Here is a 19,345-nt window from a genome sequence, read left to right on the forward strand (position 1 = left end):
TGTCTTTGGTTCTACTATACACCTATCAATTTGTGGGGTAGGAACAAAGTGCTAAATCCATATTTTTAAGACAATAGTAAGTCACAAAATCAACGTTCCTGGAACATTTTATTTGAGGGTCTCTCATGACCACACAATCTGCAAGTATGGCCCATTTATCTTAACATTCTGTTAAACTAATATCTGTAATTTCGAAGCTCAAATCACCATTAGGCAGCTTCCTTAACTGCTCTGCTTCCTTTGGATCATGGTCATTCATTTTTAGACTGGACTTGCCTCTTTTAACTGTTGAATTTAACATGAGCTCTCAAAATCTTGTTTGCCTTTATCTTTAGAGTTCATCCTTATGATTTTTAGATATGCCATATCTAAAAGGTATAATAGCCACATTGGCAATTGTCTACCATATTGGGCAGTGTAGGCCTATAACAAATAGCTGCTTATTCAAAATGATTTAAATGAATGAACCAATGAGGAATGAAAGTATAAGAATTATGGGGTAACATTAATATAAAAACTCATGAACTTGAGAGAGATTATGATAGAAATTGTATTAGCCCAGGAAATAGGAGATATGCATTTTAGATAACATCTGTCCTTACTTCATTGTAAGGCTAGTCAAATAAACTAACCTCCATAGTTATTACTTCCAAAAGAGGTCAAGGTCAATATCTTTGTGTCTTTCTAAAGTGAATACAAGGATTTTATGGCTAATCTCTAAGGTATAGAAATTTTAGCAAGAAAGCTAAGCCATTCTCATAGTTGACCAATATCAACAACCAGGCTCTTACCTTAAAAATGTCATCAGCATCTCTTCATGGTGGCGTTCTAGGGCAATCATAATAATTTTAGTACATCTTGGTAAATCATCACCTAAGATCCATTCCTGAGCTTTTCATATCTAGATACTATATTTTGTCAGCACAGCTAGGATGGATCTTTTAAAAATAATCTCATGTTTAACATGTTCAAATTGCATGTATAAAACTAGATCAATTAATTAACATTGATATTATAAGAGGACTCAGAATACTTAGGTATGTATGGAAAATTCTCTTCTGATATAATAGTTTAATAGATAAATAACACATATAAATTTAACCAATGTCCATTTAAGCTGAAAAGTGAACATTACATAAATGTTTAAACCCACATGACTTGGCATAGAGTCCATGAAAACATTCTGCTCAGATGACACATTTAGAAGATCATAATTGATGGATTACCCCAGCTGCTATACTGGGATTCCACTGCCTTGTTTATTCTGAGGTCACTGCACTGAGTCATGGACTCAGTGTGAAGTTACTTGGGTAAGTCCCTTGTGATGAAGGACTACTCTAAGAGATGAACTTAGCTCCAGGACTACCAAGTGGTCTTGACAAAACTTCATTAGAATGCGTGACTATTAAAGAATGTTCCTTCTAATGCTCCTGCCTTTCTCTACCCTATCTTGCATGTATGGGGACCACATCTGTGTTTTATGGTAGTCTAATCCTTTTATGATTATAGCATTATTTTTGAATACATTTAATCACATTTTTGTTTAGTCCTATAGATTTCATTAAATTATTTGCATATTCCTGTTCTAACCAACAATATATTGTAGGCCTTAATACTTTTAAGTTTATTGGAAGTATTTTACTGGGTTGTCTAAGTAGTGAACACCAAAAGATGTGATATGAAATGATAAAGGGTTTTGTTGTTTTTAAAAATTAAAGAATATCTAAAAATTATTGTCTAAAATATTATGCTATAAATCTGTTAAGCATTAATGTATTTCACTGTGTTAAAAATATGCTGTTCATAAATGCTGTGGACAAGTAAAATACACACATAAATCTATAACCTGCAATGTCACAATATCCAAATGAATTAAAATAAAAATAGTATGGAAAATTAAAATGAACATTGTAATAATTAAAATAAAAATATAATGTAATGATTCTGAGATAATAGTCTATTTTATGTAATATACTAATTAGAAAACATCTACATATTATCTTTAATTCTGCTGTAGATTAAAAATTCTCCAAAATTTGTATAAAGAAAACATGTAAGATAGTGAAAGAATTGTGTATATATAACTCAAAAGGTAGATCAGAGATCAATGTAATAGATGTTTTAAAAAAGTTGAAGTGGTGTCATGTAGAAAATTGTCATTTTTTTTAGTGTATCTTCAGAGTACAATGTGCTGATAGTTGATAGGCAAGATTTTACTCAAAATATGAAGAAAAATATCCTCAGAATAAGTTTAAGTCACTTTTTGGATTCAATTACCTGAATTTAATATGCACTTTTAGGTGTGGGTGAATTGTAATTTGGAAGAAAAACAATATATTCCTTTACTCTCTCTGCTCTTGTAAATCAAAATATAAATATATTTTTATTAGGTTGTCCACAATAATGAATGACACATTAGCCCAGAAATCAGGGATGAAGTTATCAATACAAAATGTCTACTGAAGAAAATCCTTGTCTTGGAGAAGATGTTTCCTCACTAATCTCTTCTGAGTGTTTCAGCCAGTTCTCCATGACTTTCTGAGAATGGTCTATCACAGCATCAGCTGATACCCTCTTAAAGATCTAATAGCCTTCCTCTTTCCTTCTTCTGTCTGAATCTTATACTTCAGGGACTGTGTCAACTGTTTCAGTGTTCACTGGTCCTGGCCCCCCTGAAATTCTTTGGCACAGTTGTTTTGTATGTCTGTCATCATCTGTGGAAAAGAGTAAGGTAACATTATATCAACACAGGGAAACACTAAGAATATCAATAACTGAATATCTGAATATGTAGGCTATCTGTACATACATATGTGCACCTATGCACATGTATACAATAACCTTATTAATAGAACTTGTACTTCTCCTCTAATTATGATTATCCTGTAAAAAAATCCCTCATTAATTTATAAATTAATAAAATACCTTTTGTGCTAGGAACATGGACAAACAATTGTGATGTATACTTTGAAGGGACTCACATTTTAGATGAAGAACGCAGGGTGAGAACTCCTATGGCACATCCCTTGTACTTTTGCACATGATACTCCAGCATACAAGTGACCTAAAGAGATAGCTGATGAAAGCATGGAAAGTTGCTCTCTCTTGTGCCTCAGCCACACTTCCTTCTGGCTCTTTACTGACTGAATGTGGCCAGTGTTCTCTGTTTATTTTAAAGGGGAGGTAAAAATGTAATATAAAATGTAATATAAAACCCAAGAAACTAGATTCAGTACTGCAATTTCTAACAATGTTAATTAGCTGAAAGCATCCTGTGCTAACTCAAAGATTACTTAAACACACACACCCTTCCAGTGGGAAGAGTCTGTTGGAACAACTACAGCTTAGACCCTCTTGGACTGCTGGATGGAATGGATCTGTTGTTCACTTTCAAGTCTTCTTTGTTGACAGAGCACACTACAGTCATCCCAGCCAAAGGCTTGCCTCAGAGCACTGTGGAGTATGCAAACTCATATGGTGAATCCTTATCTTTACACAGCAGTTGAATATAGCTACAAGTCAACTCTGACATCTTGGTAATTTTGGAGATAATATTTTAAACAAGATCTCACTGACTCCTTCAAAAAGTGCACTTCAGTTACCTTACGGCTGAACTGGTTCCAGTAGTTTCTCCTGAGGCCATAGGTTTTTAGATTCATGTCAGCCTCTAAGATTACTATGATTCTGCATCTATGTACTCTTCCAGGAACATTGCCAAACATAAGAGTAGAATATACTTCCTGTATTATTAATAAATAAGTCAAGTCCACTTTCTTCTAATTAAATTTTGGTTACTTTTTTGGAAATGCATTACCTTGAACTAACTAATGCAATTCACCTACTATTCCTCTATCTACCCAGTCTCTTAAGAACTTCCACCAGTCATTATGTGTATCACCACCAAAGAAAAGGGGGACAATAAAACAACATGTTGCCGAATTTCCCTTTCTGTTTCCTCAAAACTAGCCAAGTTAAGAGAACCATTAGCAAGCTTGGGCCAGAAAGTGCAGATACGTATCATTTAGGAGGACTGGCTTTCTCTTATGCATATTGGGAAATAGAACAAGTTAGTATTGTCTATAAAAAACTACCTTCTTGTATATTAAGATAGTTGCTCCTTGGGGTGCTGACATGTAAGCAAACTAAGCAAACTAATGTTGATGATGTCACTGCTTCTGTAGCCTAACATATAAGATCTTTGAGTGGGGACTAACATGGAACTGAGGGTACTGTGGAAAGGATATATGATATCTATCCAGATGATTGCCACTGGACAAAATGTAAGAGAGAGAGGAAGCTGCTTGGCAAAGCACAGTGAGGAAGACAGGTATGACCTATAAGCCTGTTGCCACTAAACTCTTTGGAGTAGTCTCTGATCTCTTAAAAGCTTTCTCCAATATAGCATATATCTCCCATGCAGTCTCTGGGCATGTTCTTTGCCCTGCATGCAACTTACCCCCCTACCCTTGATCAGCTAGACTGTATGAATGAGAGTTTAACATTGCATTACTCACAGAAGAGAAAGTCATCTACTAATGTAAAGATTTCAGCATCTATGATCCTTGTTCAGATCATTTCTAAAGAATTTAAGTGAAATGAATTCTAGAGCAACATCAAGCAACATTCTCTTATTTGGAGAAATTCATGCTATATGTATCCTTATTTCTGCTTTTTCTCATGCCTCACCATTCTTGATAATATTCTAGTTTTAGAACCAAGAGGCAAGTTCATGAAGAGAATTCAGAATTGTGTGAGTAAGCTGTTTTCATTCAGGGCTAGGGTTGATCACAACTTTGAAGTTCTAAATTCCATCATTTTCAATGAGCAAACACTAGTTACTAATCTCCCACGGTTTCTCAAAAGACTGGCTCAGAAACTGGGTCAATTATATCTTTATTTCTAAAAATAAGTAAATAAAGTAAAATGATAATACTTTAGGATCTCACTAACTACTTGAAAATATAAATACCCTGAATTTGCTCTTATCTTTGCCAACATACATATTTCATTTCTTAGCAGGAAAAAAATGTCACTTACTGAGGATTATTTATGAAAACTCTACAACTTAATCCTTAATTTAGCTAGTATATCTCAGTTGAGAAATTCTATGCTTTATAATGAAATTCATCGGCGTTCATGATGGGAAGTTAACAGATCTCTGTTAATTTTTTCCCCCTAGAGGATTTGGAGATATATCAAGTTTCCCTTTCCTATCTGAAAACTGAAAACCCCAGTGCAAACAATTTTAATAAGAAAAGGCTTTAGCTCCATGATAAAAAGTCTATGTACTAGATGAGTTCAGGCTCTTGGACATGGAAGCTGTGGCTCAGCTTCTCTCCAGCCCATCTGCTTTACCTTCCACCATATTTAACTTCACTTTCAGAATAGAAGAGGGATAACTTCTGGACATTGTAGAGTTGGCAGTGTCCATTGAAAGGAAATATTCATTTCTTCTATGTCCTCTTCTTAGCAGCAAGGACCTCCTGCCCAGAAGTCCCACAGAACTTGGGGTCTTGTTCACATCTTGTTTACCTGCATCTGGTCATTTGCCTTCTTCTACATGTAGAGTGGCAAGGGAAATGTGATGGGCTTAGACAAATCATTCAGTCAACCGTAGATGACTCTGGTAGCAAAGAAAGTAAATATGAGTCTATATATTTTTGAAAAAATTTGAAAATTTTCATCTGTAAATTCTTTCAAATAAAAGGACAAAAGTCTACTCTACATGAGTGATCAAATCTCCATTATTTTAAAAGACTATTTGCAAAGTAGTAATCTTCCACTGAAAAATTATTAACTCAAATTCTAAAAGATGTGATTTTTAACAACCTCAAGTGAAACATTTGATTTGGTGTCTTCTACTATATTTTAAAAGAAGGTCATCTAATATTAATGAAGACAAATGATATAAAAATTATGAAAATGAAACATTTAAATTTCCCTCAAGCTGCCTTCATTCTCAGATTATTGATTTTCACTGTTTAGTTTCCAAAAGGTAGAAGTCACAGATGCTGTGAAGTAGCCTTATCATTCTTGGAAAGAATGATGATTCAAATTTTTTGTTCGTTTGATGATTTATAGTACTTATGAGATCTTATTCCTCCTTCTGCAAAAATATAAGAGAAATCCACCACATGGTATAGCTGTATCTGCAACCTCTCTCAAAGGTCCACGTGATGATTGGTTGGCCTGTGGCAATACGGGGAGCTGGTGGAACCTTTAAGAGGTGGGATCTAGAGGGAGTTCTTATGTATTGGGATTGTGTTCTCAAAAAGGATTTTGGGACCCTGATTTCTTCCTTTCTCTTTTTTATGTTATAGGCATGAAGTAAGCAGCTTTTCTCCACTATGCACTTCCTGCCACTGTGGTCTGGATTTCCCTTTCATGCAGCATCCATGTTCCTTGTGGTTTTTCTCATGCTCAATTTGGGATACACCATTTCTGTCTTTTGCTAAATTCCTGCTAAGCTGACCTAATCTTTCATTTATTTATTTATGTATTTATTTATTATTTATTCTTTTTGCAGTGCTGGGGATTGAACCCAGGGCCTTGTGCTTGTGAGGCAAGCACTCTACCAACTGAGCTATCTACCCAGCCCTGACCTAATCTTATAACTTGGTTAACATGCCCAGGTCTAGATGGGCAGTTCAAGACTCATGGTCATTTGGATGTCCAGTGTTCAGCTTCTGCTTCTACATGAGCCCCATAGCATTCCAAAATTGTATTAAGAAAGTCATGCACATGTCTGCCTTATTTAGAATATTCTTACTCCAGAAAAATTTGGGTTTCTCAAAAGGCATGTGACTTCCTCTGTTGAATGCATAATCCTGCTCCAGAATTCCAGGGACCTTGTGATTATTCCACTGGGGTATGTGACAAGCTCCACTTTGAATCTTTTCTAGTCATAACAGCTATAACATCATAGAGTCTGCAAAATCACATGGCTTGAATGTCAAGGCTATGATTACTACAACCTGTATCTACTGTTTTTTTTCTCTTTTAAATTTTTTTCCATGACCTATTCATCTTCTATAGGGCTGGAGTGGTAAATTAAATGGAAAACTGATAGGGACAATCACCCTAATTTGTTTAGATTATTATATGAGGTGCAATATCCATTAAACTTCCAAGGATGCAAATATTGGTTTTAATTCTCTAGCTTGCTTTGGAGAGGGATGATTTCAGAAACTTCCACTTAACCTTTTCACTGCTGTAGTTCTTGTCTCTCAGGACAAAAGCCACTGTTGTATTTATACCAGCTACCAAGAAAATCAATCTGAAATGCCAGTGCTTAGGTCTGTCAGCCAAGAGGAACCACTTATCTGACCATGACCTGGCCTCAATTTATTATGTGATCCATATGTAACACTTTTCTTACAGGGGTCCTAATGATGGTGTGGATTCAGATTACCAATGACAACTCAGATCCTGAATCCAACCATCTCCAAATGTCTAGGTATCTCTCTTTATTTTGTTATGCAGTTACCTGAGTAAATGGTCATAGGTCACTTTGAAAAGGCATTGGAAAAATCATTACTGTATAGTTTCTGTAGTGGCCTCCTTCTCAAAAAATTGTAAGCATTTTCTGTCAATGAGTTCTTCATATAACAACAGATTTAATCTAACATTGGATCAACAATCATGATTTTTAGTGGGATGGTTTCCACTACTTAGTCATCCATTCTTATTTCATCTGTTGGAAAAATGCTCATTTATTTTGTGCCTAGGCAAATGGCTTTCTTTTAATCAGATCAGTAACTCTCTACATACTAGGAACTCCTGGTTGCCTCTCCAGACTCTCATGTCATTACAATAATTGAAGTACCTTCTTTTCTGATGCTTGAGAAACATTATCTGGTCTCTGCTTTTTCAGGGTCATATAATCTTCATTGACATTGTGAGACAAGTTCTATAACAACCGCTCTACCATCAACTCTGGTTGGGAGAGGAGGTCAGGACTAAAACTTGATGCTGATTCTGTTGCCATCATGTTTCTTATGGCCTTGATAAGTGGTGGGTCCTTTGGACTTTTTTCTGGAATACAAGAATCTGGAGGATTTGGTAGGGTATATGCTGTATATACATTCCCAAATTTACACTTTTAAGAATATTTTCTTTCATTTTTTTACTATAGCTTTTCTGTTATTTCAATTTTCTCCTTTATGGTCTGTTCTACTGTGTGCTTCTAAGCATCATCCTACTAGGAAGTTTGCGACATCTCCCTGACTTCTCACCAGAATGTTCAATCCAGTGTTTTCCTGGTGCCCTTCCAAATCAATGCATTCTTCCAGAGTCAATCACATGTATTAATAGTCTTTATGAAGCACCTTCAGAATTGAGTCTTGTCTTTACTTCATTAGCTTCTGCCATTTTGTGCCAGCTAAGTCTTGCAACTATTTTGCTACATAGTCCACTTTCTTACACATCAAGTGTAGCAATGCCCCAGGAAGGTCACATTCTGACTTACACCAATTTTTATCACAATAGTCAAGAAGAGGTAAAAGGTCACATCCTGAGAAGCAAATAGTTATTTTTAAGGAAGGAGAGGGTTGTGTGTGTGTGTGTGTGTGTGTGTGTGTGTGTGTGCGCGCACGTGGGCGCACATGTGCATGTATAGTGAGGAGACAATGCACTTCTTCACGCTCAGATTAAAAGGTGGTAGAGGATTCAAAATAGACAAGGGAAATCCAATTAGATATCATCAGTCAATTTAAGGGAAAGAATGTCAAAATCTTAAATTTTCCAAATGAGCACTCTGATCTTAGCATAACAGACTTACCTTAGACTGGTGTTTAGTTCTCTTTGCAGTTCAGTTACTCAGAGAACCAAATCATAGATATGGTCCTTAATTTTCTCAACCCTTTTCTTTCAAGAGATGAGATCATCTGGATTTCACACTTGTCTTTCAATTGTCCATTACTTGTCCTCGGTTGTTCTTTATATTTCTGCAGTGAATTCAATAACTTCTAGAAATAGTAATCTATTACTTGACCTCATTAATGAATCTCCTTCTGTTGGTACTGTCAAAACTTACCTGTTAAAGTTTTAGTAATTGGACTTCCACCTTGCATCAGGGATAATTTATGTTCCTCCCCACTGCCAGTGATAGGATATTCATCCAGTAGGATGAATAGGTGTGACTAATAAAAAATTCCATCTTATTGACCACTTTCTTGGACTAGTTATACAGCTACTATTTCAGTTTGAGGGTCTCAGAAGTGGATGCTGAGACAATATATGGTGTAAGAATTTTATTAAAGATCAATACATGTCAAAGAAAGGAGAAGGAACTATACAGAATAGATGAAGGAATTGTGATAAAGGGCCCCCTGAAGCCTTTACTAACCCAGTGGGGAACTTTAGACTGATTATTTGTTGACTGAGTTTCCCTACCTCAAGCCCAGGTGGCTGACTGAAACCAAAGTAGACCCTGAAGGATGTGACAGATGGAAACCACTTGTCAGCTGTATTGCATATCTGGGCAATATGTTACTTTGAGGTGGTATATGATTGTTGCCACACCATGTTTACCACGGGTGTGGAAAGCTCCTCTAAAATATATTCTTTTACCTTTATACTTTATTTTAAGTAGGGTAGAGTTAAAAAAATCCAGGCAGATGAGAAACTATCTTAACTCTAAAAAAACCTTAGTGAAAAAAAAAAGAAAAGAAAAAGAAAATCTAGACTCCCCATACACTATTATTTCAAAACTGTGTTAAGATGAAACTATACTAGGTTGAAGAAAGCATGTTTTCAGCAACCCGTTCAGAAACTTTGAGTTTTCCTTCCTGATGCAGAGGATTACAAGGCTGAACACACCATGAATGTAATTCACCAGATTCTTATTGTCAGGCCAACCATCCTGGCAAGGTAACCACTTTTTTTGTCCGAAGATAATCTTTTTTTTTTTTTTTAATGGACACCAGTATGCTCTTTCCTAAAGGTATAAAATTGTCTTTCAAAATGAAATAGTTTGTGCAGGAAAAATGTTGCAGAACCTTAAATAAATCTACTTAAAATGACAGACTTTCTGAATTTTCATGTAGTTTCCTATCTTTCTGCTTTAAACTATGGTTTCAAGTATTTTATATATTTCTTCACACAAATAAGGTCTAGTTTCTTAATATTTACTTCCAAAAAGTAAACAGTAAAGAAATGGGAAGGTGGGTTATCTCAAAAATCATGACCCACCTTCTCCTTAAGGAGGAAGTTTTAGTTAAGAATTTATACATTGGGTTTTCTTTTCTGTTTGGTACTGGGATTGAACCCAAGTGCACTCAACCACTGAGCCACATCCCCAGCCCTTTTTTATATCTTATTTAGAAATAAGGTCTCACTGAGTTGCTTAGGGCCTCACTAAGTTGCTGAGGCCTGGCTTTGAACTTGCAATTCTCCTGCCTCAGTTTCCCTAGTCACTGGGATTAGAGGCTTGTACTACCGCACCCAGCTTGTAAATTGGGTTTGATAAGTATAATTTCATTGATCAAAAGGCATTTTAAATTCAGAAATATGTAACTTTTAATTCTTTGTGATTCAGTAGCACACTATAGCATCTTTATTTTGTTCAACTCAACTTAGTGTCATTATTATGTGACAGGTATTAATTATATCAGGGGTTGAGAATACAAAGGTAAATGACATATGGATAGCATGCTATTAGTGCTCCTGAAGATGTGATATTTGAAATTAAACTGGGATTTTTAGATGCAAGAGAGTGTAAATGGCACCCTAAGGCTCTCTTGTTAAGGGATATATATATATGGAAAATGTACGAAAACCTCATTATCTGGATTCTTCACAACTTACCTATATACTCGATTCCTGTGTACATGATCAAACACAAATCCCTGTTATGTCAGTGTGGATATAAAGACTGGTCCTTTTAAAGTTCAGGCTGACATATCAAAGGGTCTACAAAAAGAGACTTTGGGAGTGTTTGTAGCAAAACCCTCACTACTCACAAATTCCTGGGTAGGAAAGAGTAGTATGGTGGATGCTACCTTGTTTAAGAACTTCTCTCAAAACCAGACATGAATGCTAATAAGATCACACAAATTCTGTCATCTTTTAATGTATTATGACTTTACACATTTATTTATAGTTGGTTTTGAGTCATTGATGTTACTGAGTTTTCTATTTGGAGCTACCCACAGATACGAAGAAGTAAAAAGGAAATCATTCATGCACTTTTTCTGGGATCAATAACCTCAGAGTCTGACTGATTAGTGTCCTTAAATGCTATCACAGTTGATTGCAGAACCCTGAGAACAGAAGTGTAGGTGGTACAGAAAAGATTGTTTTTCTCACTGTGAACTCTGATTTTTTTTTTCCCCCTCTCAGGTTACAGAAGGAGGATCCTAAAGGAAAATGTAGGTCAAGTGCTTTTATCCCCTGCAAATTTCGTAAGAGCAATCACAAAATCACAGTGACTAGCCTGATTTTCAGTGATGGAAAGAGATGGGCAATAGGTAAAGAAAGCAAGGGACAAGCATTTTTAAACAGTATTCTAAAATACAAAGTAGCACATGTCATTTTTTTTTTAAATTAGGAATATATTAGATTAATTTAGCCTGATTTAACTTTGGTTTATTAGGCTGGGCTTTTCATATGACTACTTTTAGTGATTATCATATTAATGCGATGAAGTGAGAAAAAGAGAAATTGAAATATGTTCAGAAGGCATCATGTCTAATGTGCTCTAATTCCCTAATTAACACACAGTTCTTCATGAAATGATTATTTCCTAAACATATGGATATTTAAGAAGCTGGAGCTGCTTTGTTCATTAGTATAATTATTGTAAAATCAGATCTACACTTTTATTTATGTTAGTTTAAAAAATTTATAATCATTTGGAGTACTATATGTTATTTAAATGAACTTTTCTTGTATTTCAAGAATAGTATTATTTTAATTGGGACTGTATCAATTTAATTAATAATATAATTAAATATATCATGAAACTTTCTATTTCATTAGAATTGGTTATGATGAATCTGCAATGCTAACACACTGTGAAATGTTTAAAGAGTGACTGCAATTAGGAAAATAATGCAAAAATCAATGGGGTAGTCTTGGAAAAATCACTCTTATTTCTTAGGTTAACCCATTAGAAAAGACAGCATTTGACTTGTCCGGTGTTTCCAATGATAGGGTTTAGGCATAATAACATAGCAGAAACAGTTATGATATTAATCATAAAAATTTTCTATGTAATGGGTTGATGGTTTGAGATATTATAAAGTTCTCTCTTATCAGTATTTTTCTGCTGCAATGACCAGTTCTTGAGGTGGGGACTTGTGTCAACAATGAGAATAACAAATAGAACCCAAGTGGAATAAAGGATAAGACTCAAGGTCAGTTTCTGTCAAAGAATAAAAACCAAAGGCCAAATGTTTTCCCTGATAGGTAGAGAATGATATATAATGGGGGTGGGGGTAGGAAGTGAGAGAATAATGGGGGAACTTTAGAATATGTAGAAGGAAATGAGAGGAAGGGGGATATGAAAAATGGTGGAATGAGACAGACATCATTACCCTATGTGCATGTATGATTACACGAATGGTATAACTCTACATCATGCACAACCATAGAAAGGAAATGATGTACCCCATTTGTGTACAATGGATCAAAATGCAGTCTGTAAAAAATTACAGCTAAATAAAAATAATAATAAAAAATAAATAAAGAAAAAGAAAGAAAAAAAGAAATGGTATGCAATTTTTGTGCCAGGGGAGAAATTTTGGGGAGGGATGAGGGGGAAAGAAACAGAGCCAGTGCCAATTGGTTAGACACAGCATTTTAAGCTATTGCATACAAATATATTTGGAAAGAATAGAGACAATCTGATAAACTTGGGATAGTTCTTTGCTTTTCATATGTAGCCTGATAAATATTGTAATGAGGTTCAGCACTTAAACCTTTCCTTATTCCCACAGCTTGATAATTTCAATTAAGTAGAGGGGAAAAAAACAAGGAAGGAACAAAAGGGGATATAGAAAATTCCCAAGTTAATTGATATAAAAATAATTGCCTCAGATTGGGGTTTTTATACTAGTGTCTTTAAAACTGTTAGGCATAATTCATTGGTGTGACTTGAAAAAAACTTGTAGGTTAAAAACTGCATAAAGAGAAAAATACAAGTATTTCCTAGAAAGTGGGAAGTGTTGTTAGTTGGGTTTTTGTTTTGTTTTTTTTTTTTTTTTTTTTGTACTAGGGGTTAAACTCAGGGGCACTCAACCACTGAGGCACAACTCCAGTGCTTTTTTAATTTTTTATTTAGAGACAGGATTTCACTAAGTTGCTTAGGGTCTCATTAATTTGCTGAGGCTGGCTTTGGACTCATGATCCTCCTGCCTCAGCCTCCTGAGATGCTAGGATGGCAGGTGTGTGCCACTATACAAGCTGTTAGTTGAGTTTTGAAGTTTGGTTTTATATCAATAGCAAATCTAGATATCTATATCTGTATACACTCTGATATAGATAAAAAAATCTACTTCTTACTGTGAGTAGATTTATACACAACTATGACTTTTTTAAAACTAACTAGATTTTTTTAAAAAAATTTAAATAGATGGACAGAAGAAATTTATTTTATTTATTTATTTTTATGTGGTGCTGAGGATGGAATCCAGTGCCTTGCACATGGTAAGTAAGTACTCTAAAACCCTCAATTTTAAAAACTGGAAGATATTAGATTACCTGGATAGAAATTTGAGTTTTCTTTTTATACTAAAAAATGATAATGGAACCTCAGAACAAAGATAACACCAGTTATTAAAAATAAATTTACATTTCCCCATAGCTGAATTCTGGTGTATAATTTTTACCTTATGAACTAAAAGTAGTTTCCAGTACTTCAATATGTGTGTGGTTTTATTTTTGAAAACAACAAGTAAGTAAGATTACCCTTTAAAGCCCTTCACTTTCTTTTGTATTCTAATAAATATTCTTGATTGAATGAAAGTAGTAGAGTTATAACCAAGTTATTGGGGATCGCATATACCCTGGAAAGTATCTGTAAATTTGTATATCACACTATAATTTACCACTAGACTTATAATGAGAAATGTTCATTCTTCTTACATTAGAAATCATTTAATTGCCACCAGTCTTATTCTACCTTTTTTTAGTCCCTGGGGAAAGATGAAAGCTTTGAGCAATTGTGGGAAGATAAAATAAGGAAAAGGTCCTTAGAATCCTACTCGTGCTTCTGCCTATTAGATGTCTTAATACAGGCAATGCCTACCCCCTCACGTGATGGCACATTTGTTCATTTAGGTGTCTTTAAGATTAAAATAACACATTATATGGCCTTTAAGGGACAAAGGGCTAAGAAAAATAAATATTAACTAGCTTCAAAAGATCGTTTCTCTCTTCCCTTCCAAATCTCCATGGTTGGTGAATTCCAAATTAAGATGATTCTTCCTGAAACTGCTTCCCTCAGTGTTGAGGGTAACGACTTAAACTGAAAACATTTTGGGTGGAGTTTCTGTCGCACCAGGCTCTTCATCGTAGGATGCTTCCACCTCCACTGTTCTTGAACTGACAGCCTTGACAGAAACCACTGACAGTTGGTGAATGTTCCCAGGGTAAGACTCCTGTTCTGGCTGTTCTTGGCATTCTAGTTTTCCATTTGATCTTTGAAATATATGTAGCTCTCTGAAAACAAAATCTCAGATTTTCATTGAAGTTGTTTTGAATCTATAGATCAATTTGTCTTCCAACTAATGAATATGGCACATCTGTTGATGTAGCTCTTCTTTGTTTTTTTTTTTTTTTTTTTTTTTTTTTTGCGGTGCTATATCCCCAGCCCTTGATATTTCTTATGTTTCTTTATAAAGTTGTACTTTTTTTTCACAGTGAAGGACCAGCTGCCTGGCTTTACAAAAATTATCTCTAACTTAGTAGATGTCACTAATACTTTTTTAAAAGTGTACTTTCCTTTTTTTGGGGGGGTGTAGGGCAGTACCAGGCTTTTGTATACCAACCATTGCTCAGTTATTTTGATAGAAGTGTCTTGCCTTCTCATAATTTGTAGGTTATTTTGTGTTTTCTGTGTAAATGATAAAATCTATAATTAAACAAAGTTTTATTCCATTCTCTTCAAACTCTAGACCTCTGAATACTCAACTTATTAAGCTGGTCTTAAAATGAGGCTACCGAGTAAATGTCAATAAAAGGATGATAATGGACAATCTTTTCTTTTTTCAAAAAAAAAATCTACTTATGTCAACTGAAGACACATGTTCTTTTGTTGTACTGCATATTGAACCCAGGGTTTTACCCATGCTAGACAAGTAATGTCCCACTGAGCTTTGAGGAAGGACCTTACTATGTTTTCCAGGCTAGCCTTGAACTTGTGATCCTCTGGCTCAGCCTCCCAAGTAGATGGTATTATAGGCATGCACTATTGTGTCCACATAAAACACATGTTCTTAACAATTATGCTGAGATTGCTCATGAGAGTGACAATTTATCATCTCAATTTATTTATTTCTCTTTTAGCTATATTTATAATCATGCATTGACATAAACACAGAAAACCTAAAATAAGTTAAAAACATGTTTTCTCTCTCCATTTCTGTGCTTTGTTGGTATGATTGATAAATATGAAGTAATGGCTATCATACAATTCATTTTTACTATCTCTTTTCATGTACATTCATTTTTAGATTGCCTAAAATGCTTAAATTAAAATAAATATGATAATAATAATAATAACAATGGTGAAAGTAAACTATATACCAATAACCATGATAAACATAGAGACAAAATTTCTTAATAAAATATTGGCAAACCACATACAAAAACACATTAAGAAGATAGTACACCATGATCAAGTGGATTTTATCTTAGGCATTAATAGGCAGGAAATACAGAGAACTCAAAACATTTAACACCAAAAAATCCTGATAACCCAATCAATAAATGGGGTAAGGAACTTAACAGGCACTTCTCAAAAGAAGAAATGCAAATGGTCAACAAATATATGAGAAAATGTACAGCATCTCTAGCAATTAGAGAACTACAAATTAAAACTACAATGAGATTTTATCTCACTCCAGTCAGAATGGCAATTATCAAGATTACATGTACCATTAAATATTGATGAGGATGTGGGGAAAAGGGTACACTCATACATTGTTGGTGGGACTACAATTTGGTGCAACCTCTCTGGAAATCACTATGGAGATTCTTTAAAAACTAGAAATGGAACCACCAATGACCTGTCTACTCTACTCCTTGGGATATATCCAAGGAATTTAAAATCAGCATACTATAGTTACAGCCACATCAATGATTATAGTAGCACAATACAAAATAGCTAAGCTATGGAATAAAACTAGGTGCCTTGCAACAGATAAATGGATAAAGAAAATGTGGTATATATACACGATGGAGTATTATTCAACCATAAAGAAGAATGACTTTATGGCATTTGCTGGAAAAGGATGGAACTAGAGACTATCATAGTAAGTCCTAAAAAGTCAAAGGGCGAATGTTTTCTCTGATAGACGGAAAGTAATCCAAAGTAAGGGGGGGATAATAAAAAGAAGAATTAAAGAAAGATCAGTGAAGTAGGCAAATGGGGAATGAAGGGAAGGGAGGCAGGATGGAATAGGGTAAGACAACAGAATAAGTCTGACCTAACTTTCCTGTGAACATGGATGAATATTGCACAGTAAATCTCACCATCATGTTCATGCACAAGACACTAATTAAAAAAAAAAAAAAAAAAAAAAAAAAAAAACTGCAAGTAAATAGCAGAAAGTCCAGTGGATTAGAGGGAAAGGATTAGGGGGAGGAAGAAGGGCAGGGAATGGCAAGTACTGGGGACTGAATTAGAAAAATTATATTCCACACTTATACAATTATGTCAAAATGAATCCTATTGTCATGTATAAATATAAAGAAACAGTAAAAAGAAAGTAAACAGTAGGTGAGTCTACAAATAATGTACTATGAGCCATTTCTGCCCTTGTCCAGAGCAAAGTGGGGCGTATCTCCCTCTAAAGGAACACTTCCGTAGTTCTAGTCAAAGGTGCACACACTGAGACTCTGAATTCTACCAATGCACTGTTTGACATGAGAGCTCTATTTCTACGCAGCCTTCATCTCTAAACCTTAAAGTCCACCTGGGACAAGAACCCTTTTATCCCTCACTACAACAAACCATATGTGGGAAGATTACTTTGCTTATTTTTAGAAGCAGTTTTAACAGGAGCCCTTGTGAAGCCACAGTGTACCAAACATACCATTCCAAACAACTAGCATGACAATTCTACATCCCCAGATACCTCGAAACCACAATGTGTCACTCCTAAATGCTAACTGACTCTACTCCCCTAATACTGAACACAAAACTACACAGGAAATGTTGGAAACTTGTATAAATTATGGATTTGTTTGAGCCATGAAGGCAGGGAAACTGCTTTTCTGGGGACTCCTGGGTGAAATTCTCCCTGTGAGAAAGCCCAGATCATGCTGGTGCCCTGACTCAGCTCACAGACCCAGGTTCAAACACAGCCATCCGGAGATGGGTGTAGTCTGCCAAGCACCAAACAAACTGTCCTTCCCCACTCTTGTCCTATTTTTCCTGAAGGAGCTCTTTACTGATCCCCTTTGATCTCTACCACTATAAATAAAGCATTTGCAGGGTTTTCTGTTTTTTAGAGTCAGTCCCATCAGGTCTGCTCAACTCATCACGCCCTCACTTATGTTTCTGGTCTTCTGTGTTTATTTTGTAATACTACTTTCATAGCTTTCATTTCCAGCTAGTCCACACCTCCAACAGTTACCCATTCCCTCCCCACACAGGTCATGGGAAAGAAAGGAAAGATAGAAAATCAAATATAAATAACACAAAACTGTCTCAAATCATAAACAGACCCACTTTTTGTGGGGTAGCATATGTTACAAATGGTCTACTGTGTTTATCTGAGAATGAAGTAGACAAAAATTAGAAGTTTGACAAATTTTTCCCTCCTTTTCCTGCTTCTGGTTAGATTTCTTGTATGTCTAGCGTCCATGATGACAAATCATCTTTCAGTCGTCATTTTCTCAGCCATGCTGTTTTCGTGTGACACTTCACTTAATGAATGAAATTTAGTTTAGCCATGGGTACATCAAAAGTAGTCTTTGCAAGAGAGCAGCTTTTTTTGTGGGGTGACAGGGTATGGTGGGGGAAAGTTCAGAGTCTCATAACAGAACACAGAGAAGTTAAGGGCCAGGCTAAATCTGATGGCATGAGTTGTTGCATTTCTGATTTGCTGATTTCCAAAGCTTTGTGGTATGCCTTTTGTGACCAATCCACAGCCACATTCCTGTCATTGACACAGTACCCTTAGCAAAGTGATACAGTAGCCACCTTTCATTTTCAAACAGAAGAGTGTTTTCTGATTTTAAAACATTAGGATGAAGAACTTTCCCCAAAGCTATAGGACATCATTGCAGATGTACCGTGACTTGGTCCCAATTTTCTTTCTGTAGTTGCAAGTCATCTGTGTTTTTTTCTTAGCATCTTCTATCTTTAGCTCAGTACTTGGGACGTTCCTCCAAAGTGACCTACAACTTCCTACATTGTTTTTATAAGAAGTGAGAGCAGATTGCTCTCACCATTGGATGATTCGCTCCTCGCTCACAACAGATTTCATGCATGCTGCTATGCCATTATACTGCCCAGTTTGTTGGGTCAGTTTGGCTTTCTTTCCCAGCTTGTATTTATGTATAACTCTGCTGGAGTGGGTGGTTGCAGATGAATGTGGGTTCAATAGTCTCTGCCTTTTTATTTTCAAAGATATTTTTAATAGATTAATAATGTTCCTATCTCTTCCAGAATTAGTAAGAGTTTCTTAATTTATTCATTAATTTAGGTTGAATTTAACATTATGTTCTACCTACATTTATTTGAAGTAACCATATTATTTCTCTCTTTCAATCTCTTCATGTGATGGATTTTCTAAGCTTAAGTTTGAGGAAAATCAGTTTTATACATTTTAATTTTATGTAATTTAACCTGTTGTGTGTCCAAAGGAATCTATGTATTTTTTAGTTGTTTTAATTTTATTGAAATGTATGTCATAATATATATATATATGATAATTTAGGACTTTTTTCTCTATTGTATCATTAAACTTCATGCATATTGTTGTATGGATCTATAATTCATTTACTTTGATTGGTATTTCATATTTCCATAGATAATTTATTGTGAATTTATTCATATCAGTTAACAGAACTTAATTATGGACTATAAAAATAAAGACAGAGTGTGATTGGCACAGGAATAGAAAGTAGACATGAATTCTTAGGACTTTGGATACACCTATCTCATCAGTAAGGA

The sequence above is a fragment of the Sciurus vulgaris genome, assembly GCF_902686455.1.
Source record: "Sciurus vulgaris genome assembly, chromosome: 15".
Taxonomy (NCBI): Eukaryota; Metazoa; Chordata; class Mammalia; order Rodentia; family Sciuridae; genus Sciurus; species Sciurus vulgaris.